The following is a 19,529-nucleotide window of genomic DNA, read 5'->3' on the forward strand; positions in this document are numbered from 1 at the left end:
CAGTGCCTGAAACAAAGAGAAGTGGGTGGGAAGCTCTGGAGGCAGGAGAAGCTGGGTTGAAGCCAGCCTCAGTCTCGCCTGTGGACCGGATTAAGTCTCTTGGCAGGCCGATTCACACCCGAGGGCCATGGTTTGCCCATCCCCAGTTTAGACTTCGTGCAGCTAGATGCAATTAAAGTTGCAAATTGTCTTATTTGTTATGACGGGACCGCTTAGGAGGAAATCCAGAAATGGTTGGGGCGGTGTTATCTTGTCACAATACATCATTCATTCATTCAATCAATCCTATATATTGATTTATTGAGCACAGAGCTTAGGAGGGAATCCAGAAATGGTTAGGGTGGTGTGATCCTGTCTCAATACATCATTCAATCAATCATATTTATTGAGTGCAGAGCACCATACTAAGTGCTTAAAAGAGTACAGTATACAGTTCACAAACTCTCCCAAGTGCTTACTACAATACTCTGCACACAGTAAGCGCTCAGTAAGGACCGTTGATGATGATGCTAAGATAGGAGGAAAGGGAGAGACAATAGAAGAGATTCAGCAGAGAGAGGAAACCATAGAAACAGAAACTGATTGACGTACACAGATGTGGAGAGATACACGCCTCAAACATGCCTGCGTCTTTTGGAAAGGGACACACTCCTCAAACGTACATGCATCATTCATGCAGGCACTTCTTGGGGTAGCAGCTAGAGCCACAGGCTGGGGAATCAGAAGTCATATGTTCTAATCCCGACTTTGCCACTTGTCTGCTGTGTGACTTTGGGTGAGTCACGTCACTTCTCTGGATCTCAGGTCCCTCATCTCTAAAATAGGGATTGAGAATGTGAGCTCCATGAGGGACAGGGACTGAGTCCAACTTGATCTGCTTGTATCCTCCCAGTGCTTAGTCCAGTGCCTGGCATATAGTAAGCACTTAACCAATACTATCATTATTATCATTATTATAATTATTATTCCATAGGCTCATACTACACACACACTCTCTCTCTCTCTCTCACACACACACACACACACACACACACACACACACACACACACACACACACACACACACACCCTCTACCTCTTTCTCTCTCCCTCTCTCCAGATGATCTCTCTCTCTGAGGCAGACAGCAGTTGTAGAAGCAGCAGCAGGAGAAAAGAGAGAGGCACAGATCTAGGATATCCTTCACTGCCTCTCTCCAAAACCTGGCTCTTGAACCCCACAGCACTTATGTGTAGATCTGTAATTTTATTTATTTTCGATGTCTGCCTCCCCACCTCTAGACTGTAAGCTTGTTGTGGGTAGGGAATGTGTCTTTGTTGTGTGCGCTCAGTGGGAAGAGCACAGGCTTGGGAGTCAGAGATCATGGGTTCAGATTCCAGCTTCGCCAATTGTCAGCTGTGTGACTTTGGGCAAGTCACTTAACTTCTCTGTAGGGATTGAGACTGTGAGCCCCACGTGGGACAACCTGATCACCTTGCATCCTCCCCAGCAGTTAGAACAGTGCTTTGCACATAGTAAGTGTTTAACAAATGCCATTATTGTTATTATTATTGTTCTATTGTACTCTCCCAAGTGCTGAATACAGTGTTCTGCACACAGTAAGTGCTCAATAAATACAATTGAATGAATAAATGACACTTGCTCTGGGCCAAAGGGGGTGGCCACATCTTTGCGACCGGGCTTCTTTCCCCTTTAGGTAAATCGTTTGAAAGTCTGTGTCTCTCCCATGTTCTCAGATCAAAAGCTCGTTGAGGGCAGGAATCGTGTCTATGAATAATAATAATGGTTTTTGTTAAGCACTTACTATATGCTAAAGGGGGTATATACAAAATAATTGGGTCCCATGTGGGGCTCACAGTCTAAGCAGGAGACAAGATGGGTATCAAATCCTCAATGCACCCAGTTTACACAGCCGAAAAAATGGTGGAGTCAGGATTAGAACCCAGGTCCGCTGACCCCCGGATCCATGTCTTTTCCACTAGACCAAGCTGCTTCTCTATTGTACCCTCCCAAGCACTTAGTACAGTGCTCTGGACCCAGCTTTGGGAGGGGACTTTGATAAACACTAACAATGTGTCAGGCACTGTTCTAAGCCTTGGGGTAGATATAAGGTAATCAGATCAGACATAATCCCTTTCTCCAATAGGACTCACAACCTAAGTAATGTATCCCTATTTTACAGTTGAGAAAACTGAGGCACAAAGCAGTTAAGTGACTTGCAGAAGGTCACACATCATGTGAGTGGCAGAATTAAAACCCAGGACCTCTGACTCCTAGTTCCATGCCCTTTTCTACTAGGCCACGCTACTTCTTGTGTTGTGGACTGAGGGATGGGATCAATATTTTTCTGAATTCTACCAAGACTGGCTCAAGTCCCTTTCTGAAGTTGAAGCTGTTTGCTGAGTCCTGCATCTAGTCACTCATCATATTTATTGAGTACTTTACTGTATGCAGAACACTGTACTAAGCCCTTAGAATAGTACAAGCACCTTCTAGTGCTTAGAACAGTGCTTTGCACATAATAAGCGCTTAATAAATGCCATCATTATTATTATTACAGTATAACGGACACATTCCCTGCTCACAACAAGCTTACAGTCTAGAAGAGGACTCAGCAATAATATGTGATATTAAGTGAAATATTCAGAGAGGTGGGAGGCTGAGGTTTGGGGATGCTAAGTGGACTCTTGTATTTCTGTCTTTAAAACAGAATATTTCTGAATACTTTCTGACTACCTTTCAGAGATCCTGTTCTGGATTTTTATTCACAAGTTTTTCCTCCACTTGCCTGTCGGATGGCCTCTGCCAAGTCACTTAACTTCTCGGTATTTCAATGTCCTCATCCATAAAATAGGGGACTCTATACTTGTTCTTCCCCTCTCTCTCAGCCCCACATGGAGCAGAAGCTGTGTCTAATGTCTGTCTTGATTAACTTGTATCTACCCCAGTGCTTAGAATAGGGCTTGGCACAGAGTAAGCACTTTACAAATACCATAATTATTTTTATTAATATCTCATACTATATCTACTTCAGCAGTTAGTACTGAGGTTGGCATATAGTAAGTCTTTAAACTGCCACAACTATCCTTATTATTATCCTCTGGTTCTTGTTTGTTTTCCCAGCCTGCAGCATGTTGCTCTTTTTTTCACTTCATAACATTCCCTTTAAATGCCTGGTTCCTCCCCTGGTAGTCTGTATTAGTCCTAGGAGTTTTCTTGTAAACTGCAAAGAGCCTGTAGGGAGAAATTTAAATGCCCTGTTGTGGACATCCTACTTTGCCCAGTTAGCTCCTGAAAGTCTACAGTTGATGTCACCCCTGGGAAAGCTATAACATTTTTCTCTGACTTTAAAGGAGATTCCTTCGATCGATCAGTGGTATTTATTGAGCACTTATTGTGGGCAGAACACTGCATTTGGGAGAGAACAATACAACTAAGTTGGTAGACACATTTGCTGCCCACAATGATTCCTCGAGGGGAGAATCCTATGGTTCAGTTCTAGCGATGATTTCCCACCCTGTGGATATACAGAGAAGCTTCTTAAAGAAAGCAAAAGTAGGAAGTTTTCAGCTCATATTTTGGAAAACAGTTCTCTTCCTTCAGCTCTTGTTGTCTCTCTTTCACTCCCTGACTCTGTTCTCTGGAGTAGTTCCCAAATTAAGGAGTTGGGTGACTCCAGGAATTGGTGCATTTTTAGGGTGCTGAATAATATGTGGTTGAGGCCTAGGGAAAAAGGTTCCTGAGAAGCAGAGGGATCTGGATTCCAATCCCTGCTCTGAATGGCCTTGGGCCAGTCCCTTGATTTCTCTGTGCCTCAGTTTCCTTGTCTGTAAATTAAGGATTTCATACCTATTCTCCCTTTTAAGTGTGAGCCCTATGAGAAACAGTCTTTGCCCAAGCTGATTATCTTTTCTCTACCCTCACTGTTTGACACACTGATTGACCCCTAGTAGGTACTTAACAAATGCCACTATTAGCATTGTTATTGTAATAGCAATTATCACAGTTAAAATTAATGTTAACTGTCTCTGCTTCAGTCTTTCACCTGTCTCTCTACTGAGGCTTTGAGCCTAATGTGGATGGGATCCTATGCATTCGTGCTTTCACACGCATGTTATTCTACATACATAATAATAGTAATTATGGTATATAAGTGCTTACTATGTACCAGGCACTGTACTAAATACGAGCAAATCGGCTTGGATACAGTCCCCTTCCCAAGTAGGGTTCAGGGTCTCGATCCCTATTTTCGGAGGAGTTAACTGAGGCACGGAGAAGTGAAATGACTTATCCAAGGTCACACAACAGACAATGTTCTGGCTATTTGGAATCCATCGAGGACATCTGTTCTGGTTCCCTAGTGAATGGATATATTTCCCGCTCCCCCTAAATCTCTCTGCCCTAGTTCTACGTGGAGATCTCTGTTAGGAGGCCAGATAGGAAGGTGAGGAGAGGAATGGAAGTTTCAAGATTTCCTCTCGCAGAGCCCTAATCATCCGATTCCTGCTTTCAGGCCAGCAGGTTTTAATTTCATGCCATTGGTGGGGCCGGGGATTGGGGGTGGGGGGGATGCCAGGGACGGGGCTCCAACTCTAAAGTCCTATTAATCCCCAGTCGCTGACACGCCATCTGCTGCTTCTAGACTACCGAATGAGCAGATCCTTATCGCGGAACTGTGAGTTGTCCGCCGCCGAGTTAGCCGAACAATGTGTTCACTGGTAAATAGAAAGGTGAGCTACTCTTAGCCTTGACTGGGCGACTGGCCATATGCTTTTGATCCATTCACGATAGTGGGAGTCTTTGAAGTCCCCCCCCTCCTCCCCTTTCCCCCTCCCCACTCTCCAGCTGTCATCTCCTGGGTTCTCACTCCCTGACACCCCTCTGAAAGCACAGTCATGCTTTCTCCTTAATGCTATAGCCCCCGGGGAAGGGAGTGACGACAAGCTTAGAAATGGAGCAAGCTGCTTGGTATGACTGCAGAGAGGAGAGAGGAAAAATGATTGCAGCCGCTTTTGAATTCACTCTTTCTTCCCAGCGCCTTTTGGACTCAAGTCTAAATACTAATAACAGTATCCGTGATATTTGTTAAGTGCCTACTATGTGCCAGGCACGTTACTAAATGTTGGGGTGGATACAAGCAAAACAGGTGGGATACAGTCCCACTCCCCATTTTACAGATGAGGGAACTGAGGCCCAGTGAAGTGACTTGCCCAAGGTCACACAGCGGACAAGTGGCAGAGCCGGGATTAGAAACCATGACCTTTTGACTCCCAGGCTCGTGTTCTATCCACTAGGTCATGCTGCTTCTCCTAAAGGCTAAAGGGGCAGGGCTTTGGGGGTATCCAACATGAAAGAGATAGCCCGTACCTTTAAGTCTGCTAGCATTCCTCGTTTACCTGGGCATCTCTAAAGCTATGCCCCGGTGACCTAGGTGCTTCCAGGTTCCTTCCAAGTTGAGAAGTTTTCATCCCACTGTTCAGAAAAGGAAAGCCTCTCTTGCTGTTGACAGTTGTGGTAGAGAAGAAAACTTTTAACCTGATTGTGTTTCATCAGGGCATGGCTCTCCTCCCTAGAGCGAGAATAAACCAGTGAATTCCTGCTGTGAACTGCGGCCAATCTCTTCATCTTCCTTCAAAAAAGCTGATTTTTAAAAATACGTATAGCAATAATAATAATGACATTTGTTAAGTCCTTACCATGTGCCAAATACAGTGATAAGCTCTTGGGTAGATACGAGTTCAGAGAACCTCTCCCACACAATAATAACTTAATGATACTGGTATTTGTTAAGCACTTAATATGCACCAAACACTGTACTAAGCACTGGGATAGATACAAAATAACCAGGTTGGACACAATCTCTTCCCACATCGGGGTTCACTTTCGAAGGGACAAAGAGAACAGATATTTAATCCTGACTCTGTCACGTGTGCTGTGTGGCATTCGACAAATCAGTTCACTTCTCTGGACCTCAGTTACCTCATCTGGAAAATGGGGAGTAAGAGTACAAACCCCATGTAAGACAGGGACTGTGTCTAACTTGATTAACTTGTGTCTTCCCCAGTGCTTGGAACAGTGCTTGGCACATAGTAAGGTCTTAGCAAGTACCATAATTATTATTACTAATCCCCATTTTACAGATGAGGAGGCCAAGGCACAGAGAAATGAATTGACTTGCCCAAGGTCACTTGGATTAGAACCCATGTCTTCTGATTTCTGGTCCAGTGCTCTTTCCACTAGGCTGTGCTGCTTCTCAAAAAACTCACAAAATAAAAATTTTGAAAGATTTTTAAAAACATCTCTGGAGAAAATGATGCTTTAACATCAGAGCTGTTTCCATGGGTTAATTTTTTATGATGTTTAAGAGCTCACCAAATGCTGGGGTAGCTACAGGCTAATCAGGTTGAACACAGTCCTTGTCCCACATAGGGTTCACAGTCTTAATCCCCATTTTACAGATGAAGTAACTGAGGCACAGAGAAGTGACGTGACTTGCCCAAGGTCACACAGCTGACAAGTGGTGGAACTGGGATTAGAACCTATGTCTTTCTGATTTCCAGGCCTGCTCTATCCAATAGACCACACTGCTTTTCTACTTGACAGAGTTGTGTGTTTTTCACCTTACGGAGTCTTCATTCCCCATTGCTTTTTAGGGTTAGGGTTAGCACGAAAATATAATTGTCTCAGGTGCCAGTGTTGTCTTGATGTCCTAATAAAGACCTGAAGGCCCATCTCCTCCAAGAGGCCTTCCTTGACTAAACCCTCTCTCCCTTCTCTCCCACTCCTGTCTGTGTTGCCCTGACTTGCTCACTTCATTCTTCCCAGCCCCACAACATTTATGTCCATATCTATAATTTATTTATATTAATATCTATCCCCTCCTTCTAAACTGCTTACTGTGGACAGAGAATGTGTCTGTTAGTTTCTTATAGTAGGTATCAGATGCTGGCTGATGCTTGCGGGTAGATAGATGGAACGGCAAGTGTTATGGTTTTGTGTCATGCTCTCCCAAGCACTTAGACAGAGCTCTGCACTCAGTAAGAGCTCAAAAAATAGCATTGATTGCTTGATGAAGTGGATGGATGAAGTCTCTTAGAACAGACATAGTGTCCTTCCCAATATGTGACAGAGACCTTTACATCCTTAGCAGGCATTCGCTCTCAAATGCTACTTTCTATATGTCCTGGTGACATTTCAAAGATGCAGAAAGGGAATGACAGAATACAGTAAGAGGGAGGGAATCTTTAATCAAACGGTCCTAGTCTCCAGGGGAACAACTACTTCATTTTAATTCATCATTTCCCTTGGATGAAAACTTTAGTGAATTTTTATTATGTGGAATTTATATGAAGCCTGGGTTTAAGTAATCCGTTTTAATATTTATACTCTTAGGGAAAAAAATAACAATCATTAGCAAGCATGCATAATTAATGAATAATTTTTTTTCATCTGTTTTCGTTCAGGTACAAGGAAATGCTAGATCTGGCGCTCTCGCTCAGCCTGATTGTGAACAGCGATTGTCCAGATTGACCACCACTCAACCTGGGTGCCACTGATGCTGGATCGTTCCAGATGATATAAAAGGTAGGTGGCCAGGCCTCTCTGTGGCTTGTGAAGTTTAGGCCTTTTATCCAAGTGAGAGTCTCTGGGTGGATAGAAGTCCTAACGATAAGAACTATTCATCTGTTGGATCCCACAGCCACCCTACCGATCCTCTTTCCCCAGTTTCTTATATTTTGTTTCTCCTTTTGGTTTAAAAGGTCGGTGGCTTCCAGGGGACCTCTGGAGGCTCCTGGGGTGAATTATTAGAGGTGGAAATGCGTTTTGGCCGTCTGGGGCTCTTTCCTCCTTTTTAACCTTCCTTTAGTGGTTATCGGTGACTCTGACTCTTGGTTTCCAAGCAGTGTTATTCCGATTATCGGGTCTGAAAAGCACTTTAGGCTGCAGGTATTCGTCCCGTATCCACTCTCAGGACAGTGGACCAGCCTGCCAAAAAATCTGGCTCTCATTTTTGAGGTGGAATTCTCTTGTCAGTGGTCAGAGGGCTGAACAAATATGTCCAGCCGGGCCCGTTCTTTTGGGGTTGATTCCACCAAGAATGTTGGTCTGTTTTTGCTTCTTGGTCTGCTTCAAACGAGGGAAGTCCAAGAATGTTGAATCTGTTTTAAAAATTATTGGCATATGATGCAGCCAAACTAGTTCTCACTAGTACAATCCCAGCTATTGTTTGCATGCTTGGGATCTGTCAGTCTTCTTGTTGGAGAAGAGTGAGCAAAAGACATTAAGCTATTATGTTTAACCCTGGGGTTTAACCCTTTGTTTGTGCAGCATTATACTTGCTGAAAGTGTTCTATTTGTCCCGCTGCCTCGTCTGGGGGTGACCACGGGCGGCTAGAGTTTTGGAAGCATGAATGTTCCTGTCAAAGGTCGCTTGAAAGCTAAAGAGAAAGCTGGAGGAGCAATTTAAAATGAGGGCGTGGAAAACTAGAATGGCACTGGAAATTTGTTTTTTAGGGAAATAGTCTTTAAAGCACTGTCATCTTGCCCCCTCTTATCTCGCTACTCTCCTGTTACAACCCAGTCTACAGGCTTTGCTCCTCTAATGCTAACCTATTCACTTCACCTCAATTACGATCCCCAAGTTCAAAGCCTTACTTGAAGGCACATCTCCTCTGAGGCTCTCCCTGAGTAAGCCCTCTTTTCCTTTTCTTCCATTCCCTTCTGTGACACCCTGACTTTCTCCTTTATTCCGTCCCCCAGCCCTTCAGCTTTATGTATATTTCCATAATCTATTTATAGCAATGTCTGTCACCCCCCCAGACTGTAAAGTTGTTGTAAGCAGGGAATGTGTCTGTTATTTTTTTTATAGTATTTAAGTGCCTACTATATGCCAGGAACTCTTCTAAGTGCTGGGCTAGATACAAAGTAATCAGGTTCAACACAGTCCAGGACCCACATTGGGCTCACAGTCTTAATCCCCATTTTACAGATGAGGTAACTGAGGCACAGAGAAGTGAAGTGACTCGCACAAGGTCACCCAGCAGAAGCAGCAGAGCTGAGAATAGAACCCAGATCCTTTTGATTTAAAGGCCCGGGCTCTATCCACTAGGCCACAGTGCTTCTCACACATACATTGTAACTCTTTGATAGACTTAGAACATTGCTCTGCACACAGTATGTGTTCAATAAAGATACAATTGACTGATTGAACAGGGACTTTAGAGCAATTGTCTTTGGAACAGAAAGTATTTTGATTTTACTTTTTGGGATCACTATGGATATGGATCATCATGAGAGTTGAACAGCCTTTCATTAATAACACTGGGTTGTACATTTTGTGGCAGTAAACATGATTAAGGATTGCGCCATTTTGACAGATCCTTGTGAACAGCTTGAGGACTTTCTGTTGTTGGCAAGGGCATTCCGTTTTGGGGAATGTACCTCAGTGAATTCTGCCTTCTCCGCCCAGCATTTTCTTTATGTGTAGAGTAGGAGCAGGAAAGCTGAAATAGTTGTGAGACTGTTGTCTCATGGGGAATGGTTTTGCGGGTTTGTTTGGTTTTTTTTTTTTCCCCCTCATCATTAACCGTTCTTAGAAGGCCTGAAACTTGTGCAGTGCTCATCGCCGCAAAAGCCCTGGAGAACAGAATTTTCCACATTGCCCAGAACTTTCAACCCTGAAACTAGTTTAGTTTTTGTTCTCAGAGATGTTTTCAAATTGGAAAGCTCTGTTAGGCAAGCAACTACCCTCCTAATTCAGGCAAACTCTGATCAATCCCTTAAAAATCTGGAAACTCACCATTTTTTTTTTAATGGCATTTGTTAAGCACTTACTACGTGCCAGGCACTGTACTAAGCTCTGGGGTAGACACAAGTTAATCAACACAGTCCATGTCCCAAGCGAGGCTCCAGTCTTAATCCCCAGTTTCCACATGTGGTAACTGAGGCCCAGAGAAGTCAAGTGACTTGCCCAAGGTCACACAGCAAAGAAGTGGTGAAGCCAGGCTTAGAATCCTGGTCCTTCTGATTCCCAGGCCCATGCTCTGTTCTCTAAGCCAAGCTGCTTCTCTTTTGGTTATGCCTGAGTAGTGACATTCTTGAAACTTCACCTGCGGATATTCTGCTTTTGCTATATGAATCATTTTCTGGGTCAAAAGTGATAAAGGTTTTGGAAATAGTAGAAATACCAGTAGCGACATTTACTGAATGCCCATTGGGTTCATTATACCATATTAAGCAACAAATTTACTCATTCTCTGCCTGCAAGGAGTTCACACCTCAATGGGAGAGACATACATAGAGGTATTTACAGTGTATTTAGTCCGCCAATTGTACGTGTAGAGCACTTTGTGTGTACTGAGCACTCGGGAGAGTACAATATAACAGAGTTGGTTCGCACGTTCCCTGCCCACTAGGAGCTTGGAGTCCAGAGGGGGAGACAGACATTATTATAAATGTCATGGATAAGTATGTAGGTGCTGTGGGATTGAGGTTGGGGAGAAGAAATCCAAGTGCGAGGGTGAAGCAGAAGGGAAGTGTTGGGAGAAGAGGAAATGAGGGCTTAGGTAGGGAAGGCCTTTTGGGAGAGATGAGCTTTTAATAAGGCTCTGAAGGTGGAGAGAGCAATCCTCTATTGGACAAGGGGAGGGAGTTCCAGGCCAGAGGCAGGACGTGGGTGAGGGGTCAATGGTGAAATAGACTAGATCAAAATAAATAATTGATTGTCCAAGTGAATTATAGTTGTTCTTCAGATTCAAAGAGAACCCCACTGGCAGTGAAGTTCACCTATAATAAGTGTGTGCATGCCTGACAAGGCTGAAACGAGGCCCGCATCTTGTACACAGAAAGATTGCCCCTTGAATTAATTGAATTAACGTCCAGATGTAGGTGCTGAGGATGGGTGGAAGTCAGTACAGAAATGTTAGATCTGGCTGATGTGTCTTTATGGATTTGGATAGAGGCCAGAAATTTTCAATCAATCAGTCATATTTATTCACCACTTACTGTGTGCAGCGCCCTGTATTAAGCACTTGGGAGAGTACAACATAATGGAGTAGGTATAAGTTCCCTGCCCACAACGAACTGATAGTCTAGATGGGAAGACAGACATTAATATAGATAAAAATGAATCATGGATGTATGTAAGCGCTATGGGACTGAGGGTGAATAATTTGGAGGGATTGGATGATTGGATTTTTGCTCCATTCTCTCATATTAGTAGTATTAACTGAACATCTCCTGTAGTGTAATGATCTACCAGGTACTTGGGAATAGACAAGCTATAAATTGAATTTAGTCCCTACTGACAAGTAGCTTACCCAGTAACAGCTAGCAATGAAAATATCAAAGATAACATAACAATAGGAGAAGCGTCATGCCCTGCGGAAAGAGCCATTAAGAAGTTCTTAGTGCCTCAGTTTCCTCATCTGCAAAATGGGGATTCAGCCCCATTCTCCCGCCTACTTAGAATTTGATGATCCTCAAGTGGGACAGGGCTTGTATCCGACTTGATTATCGTGTATCTGCCTCAGTGCTTAGCACAGTGTTTTGGCACAAAATAAATGTGAGCCCCACATGGGACAACTCGATTTGCTTGTAATAATAATGACTGCATTTATTAAGTGCTTACTATGTGCAAAGCGCTGTAGTGCTAATTCATCCCTGCGCTTAATACAGTACTTGGAATATAGGAAGCGCTTAACAAACACCTTCATTATTATTGTCAAACCTGTCACAATAACCAGAGCAGTCTTCATTGTTCAAGTTCAACCAGGGTTCAAGTTTCACCCACTTCACCGGGCCTCTGCTCCATTTTGGGTAGGGCGTGGAGGGGCCTGAAATGTGATGGAGATAAGTGGGACTTCTGGGGCCGCATTTGGAATGGGGAGATCCTGAGCCATCAAAACTCCAGGCTGATCAATCAATCAATCAATCGTATTTATTGAGCACTTACTGTGTGCGGAGTACTGTACTAAGCACTTGGGAAGTACAAGTTGGCAACATATACAGTCCCTACCCAACAGTGGGCTCACAGTCTAAAAGGGGGGACACAGAGAACAAAGCCAAACATACTAACAAAATAAAATAAATAGAATAGATATGTACAAGTAAAATAAATAAATAAATAGAGTAATAAATATGTACAAACATATATACATATATACAGGTGCTGTGGGGAAGGGAAGGAGGTAAGACGGGGGGATGGAGAGGGGGACGAGGGGGAGAGGACAGAAGAGGCTCAGTCTGGGAAGGCCTCCTGGAGGAGGTGAGCTCTCAGTAGGGCCTTGAAGGGAGGAAGGTCATGGGTTCAAATCCCAGCTCTGCCAATTGTCAGCTGTGTGACTTTGGACAAGTCACTTAACTTCTCTGGGCCTCAGTTACCTCACCTGTAAAATGGGGATGAAGACTGTGAGCCCCCTGTGGGACAACCTGATCAACCTTGTAACCGCCCCAGCGTTTAGCACAGTCCTTTATACATAGAGCAAGAGCTTAACAAATGCCATCATTATTATTCCCTCTTATTAGAACATTTGCCCCATCTTCTCTCCTTGACTGCCATCTTCAACTATTCGATGGTCAGCCTCAAGGTCCAGCTCTAGACTGTAAGCTCATCGTGGGCAGGGAATGTGTCTGCTAGATTGGTCTATTATGCTCTCCCAAGCGCTTAGAGCAGTGCTCTGCACACAGTAACCTCTCAATAAATACGATCGACCGACAGAGTGACTGATTAAATTAAGGCATCATGACTGCTCTCTTCTTTCCCTTTGACCTTGTCTCGTAAGAATACCACACAGATTAGAGGGAAGAGAAAGGGCAACCCTGAAAAATTAGGGTGATCAGAAAGAGAAGTCAATAGAAATTAGGGGCAATAAAGCTCCTTTTGAAAAATTTGAGGTGGATGTTGTATTATCTCTTGCCCTCCAAATGTCTATTCCTGTTTGAAAATTGTTTTTTCGTGAGGTAATTACTGTCGATTTGAAAATTTCCAGCTCCCTGATGCTACTCTGGAAGCACTGATCTCTCATTCATTGCTGGGCTGCTACAAGGTGGAGCATTCATTCAGTTGTACGTATTGAGAAGCAGCGTGGCTCAGTGGAAAGAGCCCGGGCTTTGGAGTCAGAGGTCATGGGTTCAAATCCCGGCTCTGCCAATTGTCAGCTGTGTGACTTTGGGCAAGTCACTTAACTTCTCTGGGCCTCAGTTACCTCATCTGTAAAATGGGGATTAAGACTGTGAGCCCCCTGAGGGACAACCTGATCGCCTTGTAACTTCCCCAGCACTTAGAACAGTGCTTTGCACATAGTAAGCGCTTAATAAATGCCATCATTATTATTATTATTATTACTGTGTGCAGAGCACTGTACTAAGTGCTTGGGAAATACAATTCAGCAATAGACAATCCCTGCCCACAGTAGGATCACAGTCTAGGCCTGGAACGTTTCTTTTGAGAGAACTTGTGATCCTTGGGAAGCAGTGTGGCTCAGTGGAAAGAGCCCGGGCTTTGGAGTCAGAGGTCATTGGTTCAAATCCCGGTTCTGCCACTTGTCAGTTGTGTGACTTTGGACAAGTCACTTCACTTCTCTGTGCTTCAGTTCCCTCATCTGTAAAATGGGGATGAAGACTGTGAGCCCCATGTGGGACAACCTGATCATCTTGTAAACTCCCCAGCGCTTAGAACAGTGCTTTGCACATAGTAAGCGCTTAATAAATTCCATCATCATCATTATTATTATTATCCTTTAAAGCGCCTTGTGTTCTGTTGCACTTCCCAAGTGTTCAATACAGTGAATTTATCACAGTACATATCGTTGCTTCCCCAACTGCTGTAGGATAAGTTGTGTTCATCTGGTTGGGTTTTTCTATGGTATTTGTTAAGTGCTTACTATGTGCCAGGCACTGTACTAGCACTGAGGTAGATATAAGCTAATCAGGTTGGACACAGTCCATGTCCCACAAGGGGCTCGCAGTCCTTAATCCCCATTTTATAGATAAGGGAACTGAAACCTTATGTTGCCAATTTGTACTTCCCAAGCACTTAGTACAGTGCTCTGCACATAGTAAGCGCTCAATAAATACGATTGATGATGATGATGAAGCCTAGAGAAGTGAAGGTCATTCATTCATTCAATTGTATTTATTGAGTGCTTACTGTGTGCAGAGAACTGTGCTAAGTTCTTGGAAAGTACAATTCAGCAACAGAGACAATTCCTACCCAACAACTGGTTTGCGGTCTAGAAGGGGTGAGACAGTCAACAAAACAAATAGATAGACATCAGTAGCATCAATTTAAATAAATAGGATTATAGATATATACACATCACTAATAAAATAGAATAATAAATATGTACATATTGACTTGCCCAGGGTCACCTGCAGACAAGTGATGGAGCCCAGATTAGAACCCAGGTCCTTCTGAGTCCCGGGCCCGTGCTCTCTCCATTAGGCCACACTGCTTCTCTTTTCTTTCCAAAGAGGAAACTTAGAATCACAGATTTCAGTGATTTGCTCAAGGAGGGATTGTAACGTCAGTTGGGGATAGAACTCGGCGATTTCTACTTCTGAAGACTGCCTTCAACACTGAGTAATGGCATCGGTCAGCCAGAGTTCCATAGATAAACTAATCCCAGAAGAGGTGGCCTCATCCCTAGATACATTAAAATTTTCTTGCCTTCAGCACAAAAGGTGGAGAATTTGATGCTTCAGCAATAATATGAGGCTATCCTTTAATATTTAATACGTTTCTTTCTGGAGTTCCTCTCTCCTCTTGGGGTTTGGGCCAGGAGGGTTAAACAAAACCTAATATAAACAGAAGAAAGTTATATTAAAAAGGCATTTCTTGTGGAGGATTACAAAGCAGAATCTCTGTAAAATGTCACTTTTTTTCTCCTGCGCATTCTTTTAGTGATTTTTTTTTAAAAAAAGATGAAGGTGGGTAAGTGGATTTATCCAGCAATCTTTTATTAAAAAAAAAAACAACAACCAAAAACACAGGTAAAAGGACCTGTTTGGAGTGAGAGGCAGAAATGGAATTGGATGACAGAAGAATTTCCCTAAAACACAGAGATCTGGGGGTCGGGGGATGTGAATCTTAACTGATGAAACTTTCATATCACATCCCACTGGTTGGGGAGAAAACACTCTTTAAATTTATGGAATGACAAGTTAACCAGCGCCCACAGGACTGTTTCCATATATTTAGATTTTCTGCCTATTTTGCATATTTCATTAAATAAAACATGTTTGAAATGTATAATTCACTAACTTCTATATTACTGGGTACACGGAAGTGATGTCATTTACATACAAGGCGGCGTTGCTTTGCAATGTCAGTCTGGTATTCTCGAGCTGTGCGGGGGATTGCAACGGGCATGGCTCGGGGGGTATTCCCTGAGCTCGGTGATCTTGATCAATCAAGCATTCTGTTGTATTTATTGAGCACTTACCATGTGCAGAGCACTGTACTAAGCGCTTGGGAGAGTACAATTGAACAGTATCACAAAATTGGTAGATATGTTTCCTGCCCAAAGTGAGCTTACCATCTAGAGAGGATGTGAGGCATCACCAGGTGATTAATTTAGGTGCTAATCCCAGGTCTACCATTTGTCTGTTATGTGACCTTGGGCAAGTCACTTAACCTTCTGTGTCTCAGTTACCTCATCTGAAAAATGGGGAGAAGCTACCTGCTCTCCCTCCCTTTTAGACTATGATCCCCATGTTGGACAAGAGACTGTGTCCGAACTAATTATCTTGTATCTACCCCAGAGCTTAGCACAGTGCTTGACACCAAGTAAATTTCTAATAAATGCCATTATTATTTTTCATTAACAATAATAATGATAATAAACACCCTTGAATAATAATAATGGTATTTGTTAAGCGCTTACTATGTGCCAGGCACTGCACTAAGCGCTGGGGTAGATACAAGCAAATTGGGCTGGACACAGTCCCTGTCTCACATGGGGCTCACAGTCTCAATCCCCATTTTACAGATGAGGTATCTGAGGCCCAGAGAAGTTAAGTGACTTGCCCAAGGTCACACAGTGGATGAGTGGCAGAGCTGGGATTAGAACCCATGAAATTTTGACTCCCAGACGCATGCTTTATCCACTAGGCCATATTGCTTCTGTAGAGCATAAGAAAAGGAGTTATATGTTATCGGATTCAATCGATAGATTTATTGAGCTCCCACAGTGGGCAGAGCTCTGTGCTAAGTGCTTGAGAATGCAATAGCAGACAACATGATCCCTTCCCACCAAGAGCTTACAATTTAGTGGAAGAGCGTACAAGTATGGAAGCATCCTCTCAAGACATTAAGAGAGCCTCAAGTAGATTAAACAACTCTCCAACCTCTTTGCTCCACTTACTGCCATTTCAGCATGCCTTTGTTTGTCAATCAGTGATATTTATTGAGCAGTGGCCTCTAAGCACTTGGCTACCCCTCACCTTCCTCCACCCTCAGTAGTGTGTGTGTGTGTGTGTGTGTATATACATACACATATATATGTACTATATAGTGTATATATATTTTAAACTTTTAAACTCTGTTACTTCCCCCTTACCTGAAAGTTTTTTAGAGTCTCTTTCTCCCCAGCTGAATTGTAAGCTTCTCAAGGACTGGGGTCATGTCTACTAAACTTTATCGTACTGTCCCAAGTGCCTAGTGTTCCTAAGTGCTTAATAATAATAATAATGGTATTTATTAATAATAATAATAATAATGGTATTTAAGTGCTTACTATGTATGAAGCACTATTCTAAGCGCTGGGGGTATACAAAGTGATCAGGTTGTCCCACGTGAGGCTCATAGTCTTCATCCCCATTTTACAGATGAGGTAACTAAGACACAGAGAAGTTGTGACTTGCCCAAAGTCACACAGCTGACTAATGGTGGAGTCAGGATTAGAACCCATGACCTCTGACTCCCAAGCCCGGCCTCTTTCCTCTGAGCCACGTACTCTCTTGATTGAATGAGACCATTAAATGTGTATATCCTGATAGAGTAAATACAGCACCTAAACTGCTTTAGCTCCTTGTGTTCAGGGATTGTTTCTACCAGCTTATTGCATTATTCTCTCCCAAGTACCTAGTACAGTGCTATGCATGGTATCATTTAGTAGTGTTCATCAGTTACTCATAAATTTATACTGGGTAAACCAGTTGCTCCTACATAAGCATGGTTTAGTGTCTCGACCGCATTTATACTTTTACATACAGTCATCTCTAGACTGTTATGATGGGCAGAGAACATATCTCCAAATTCTGTCTCATTGTATTCTCCCAAGCTCTTATTCTGGGGCACTGCACATAGTAAGCGCTCAATAAATACCACTGATTTTAGCAATCAGAGATAAAAGATCATTGGGTCCTTAAAAGAAATTTAGAGACCAAATTAAAATAACTCTTCCTAAATTAAGCCTTTGTTTTAGAATCAGCCCTTGTGTTTTCCTTTAGAGCCTCTTCTCAGTTGAAACTGGGCTTGGCTGACATTTTCACCGCCATTTTGTTTTCCAGGGAGCCTCGAGGTAGTCTCAGCCTGAAGGTCTGTGCTCTTGGCAAAGTGAGTATTTCGGGATGCCTTTGGGAAAATGTCGTCGACTAATTCTGTTGACTTCTCCCAAGTGCTCAGCACAATCAATCAGTCAATCGTATTTATTGAGCGCTTACTGTGTGCAGAGCACTGTACTAAGCGCTTGGGAAGTACTAGTTGGCAACATATAGAGACGGTCCCTACCCAACAGTGGGCTCACAGTCTAGAAGGAACTGTGCTCTGTCTGCCATAACTGCACGATAAATATCATTGATCAATTAAACAGTACATGGTGGAAGGTACTGAAGAGAAGCAGAAGGTAGAGAAGCAGCGTGACTCAGTGGAAAGACCATGGGCTTTCGAGTCAGGCGTCATGGGTTCAAATCCAGGCTCTGCCAATTGTCAGCTGTGTGCCTTTGGGCAAGTCACTTAACTTCTCTGTACCTCAGTTCCCTCATCTGTAAAATGGGAATTAAGACTGTGAGCCCCCGTGGGATAACCTGATCTCCTTGTAACCTCCCCAGTGCTTAGAACAGTGCTTTGCACATAGTAAGCACTTAATAAATGCCATCATTATTATTACTATTATTATTATTATTACTGGATCTGTAAACATTAAACACTTGATATTTACCCCATCCTCAACCCCAGAACCCTTATGAACATATGTTATTTAAATGTCTTTCTCCCCTTTTAGATTGTAAGCTCCTGTGGGCAGAAAGCGTATCTACCAATTCTGTACACTCCCAAGTGCTTAGTACAGTGCTCTGCACAGAGGAAGTGCTCAATAAATACCATTGATTGAGGGAGAAGACGGTGATGACTCATCCAGTTTTCAGCTGGCCCCTCCCCTGGATGTTAAGAAAATGCCACCAAACAACTTTATTTCATTTTTATTCTTTAAATCCCCAGTCTCCCCTCTGCCCCTGAGCTGTGTGGCTCAGAAGCAGTGTCTACGTTAATAATAACTGTGGTGTTTTAAAAGTGCTTACTATGTGCCAGGCCAGTTGTACAAAGCATGGGAGTGAATACAAGCAAATTGGGTTGGACACAGTCCCTTTCCCACAGGGGCCTCATAGTCTCAATCCCCATTTTACAGATGAGGTAACTGAGGTATAGAGAAGTAAAGTGACTTGCCTGAGGTCATACAGCAGACAAGTGGCAGAGCCAGGATTAGAGCCATGACCTTCTGACTCCCGGCCTGGGCTTTATCCACTATGCCATGCTTCTTCACAGGAACCTTAGAAAGGAAGGGTTTGGTTCAGTGCCTGGCACGTAGTAAGCATTAAACAAATAGCATAATTATTATTGTTATTATTATGGAGCAAAGGGAGGAAGGTCAGGGGTCCCAGAGAAAAGCTCTGGGTTTGGACATCTTGAACCGGCTTCTGCCGCATTTGGTGTCCTGTACTGTATTCTACTGTTGTACTGTAGCTTGGTGTGACACACCTCTGACATCAAGCGCCTCTGAGTAGACGGGATCCGTGAGGGTCAATCAATCCATCAATCATATTTATTGAGTGCTCGCTATGTGCAGAGCACTGTACCAAGTTCATGGGAGAGTATGATACAACAGAATTAGCAGACATGTTCCCCTGCCCATAACGAGCTTACAGTCTAGAGGGGAAGACGGACATTGGCCAACAATGGTCGACAGTGACCACTTAATAATAATAATAATAATAACAATAATTGGCATTTAAGCGCTTACTATGTGCACAGCACTGTTCTAAGCTCTGGGGAGGATACAGGGTGATCAGGTTGTCCATTTTACAGATGAGGTAACTGAGGCCCAGAGAAGTTAAGTGATTTTGCCCAAGATCACACAGCAGACATGTGGCGGAGTCGGGATTCGAACCCATGACCTCTGACTCCAAAGCCCGGGCTTTTTCCACTGAGCCACGCTGCTTCTCTAGGGTTCCTAGAATATAGTCCCTATACACTCAAGTGTACCTCACCGCCACTCCAGACAAACGATCTCAGATGAGACTGCCACAGACTTCC

General features: G+C 43.3%; 1 protein-coding gene across 3 annotated transcripts in view; it reads left to right on the forward strand.

The window, feature by feature from the left end:
• The window catches only part of EYA2 (EYA transcriptional coactivator and phosphatase 2), a 193,525-nt gene that overhangs the window by 62,878 nt on the left and 111,118 nt on the right, over positions 1 to 19,529 (forward strand). Inside the window, exons 2-3 of one of the 3 annotated variants that reach the window (XM_038750190.1) lie at positions 7,462 to 7,582; positions 17,510 to 17,555. The gene's annotated coding sequence lies outside the window, so the exon portion shown is untranslated. The remainder of the gene's footprint in view (positions 1 to 7,461; positions 7,583 to 17,509; positions 17,556 to 19,529) is intronic. The other 2 variants (XM_038750191.1, XM_038750192.1) reach the window with 2 other exon arrangements.

This window comes from Tachyglossus aculeatus, chromosome 8 (assembly GCF_015852505.1).
Source record: "Tachyglossus aculeatus isolate mTacAcu1 chromosome 8, mTacAcu1.pri, whole genome shotgun sequence".
NCBI classification, from domain to species: Eukaryota; Metazoa; Chordata; class Mammalia; order Monotremata; family Tachyglossidae; genus Tachyglossus; species Tachyglossus aculeatus.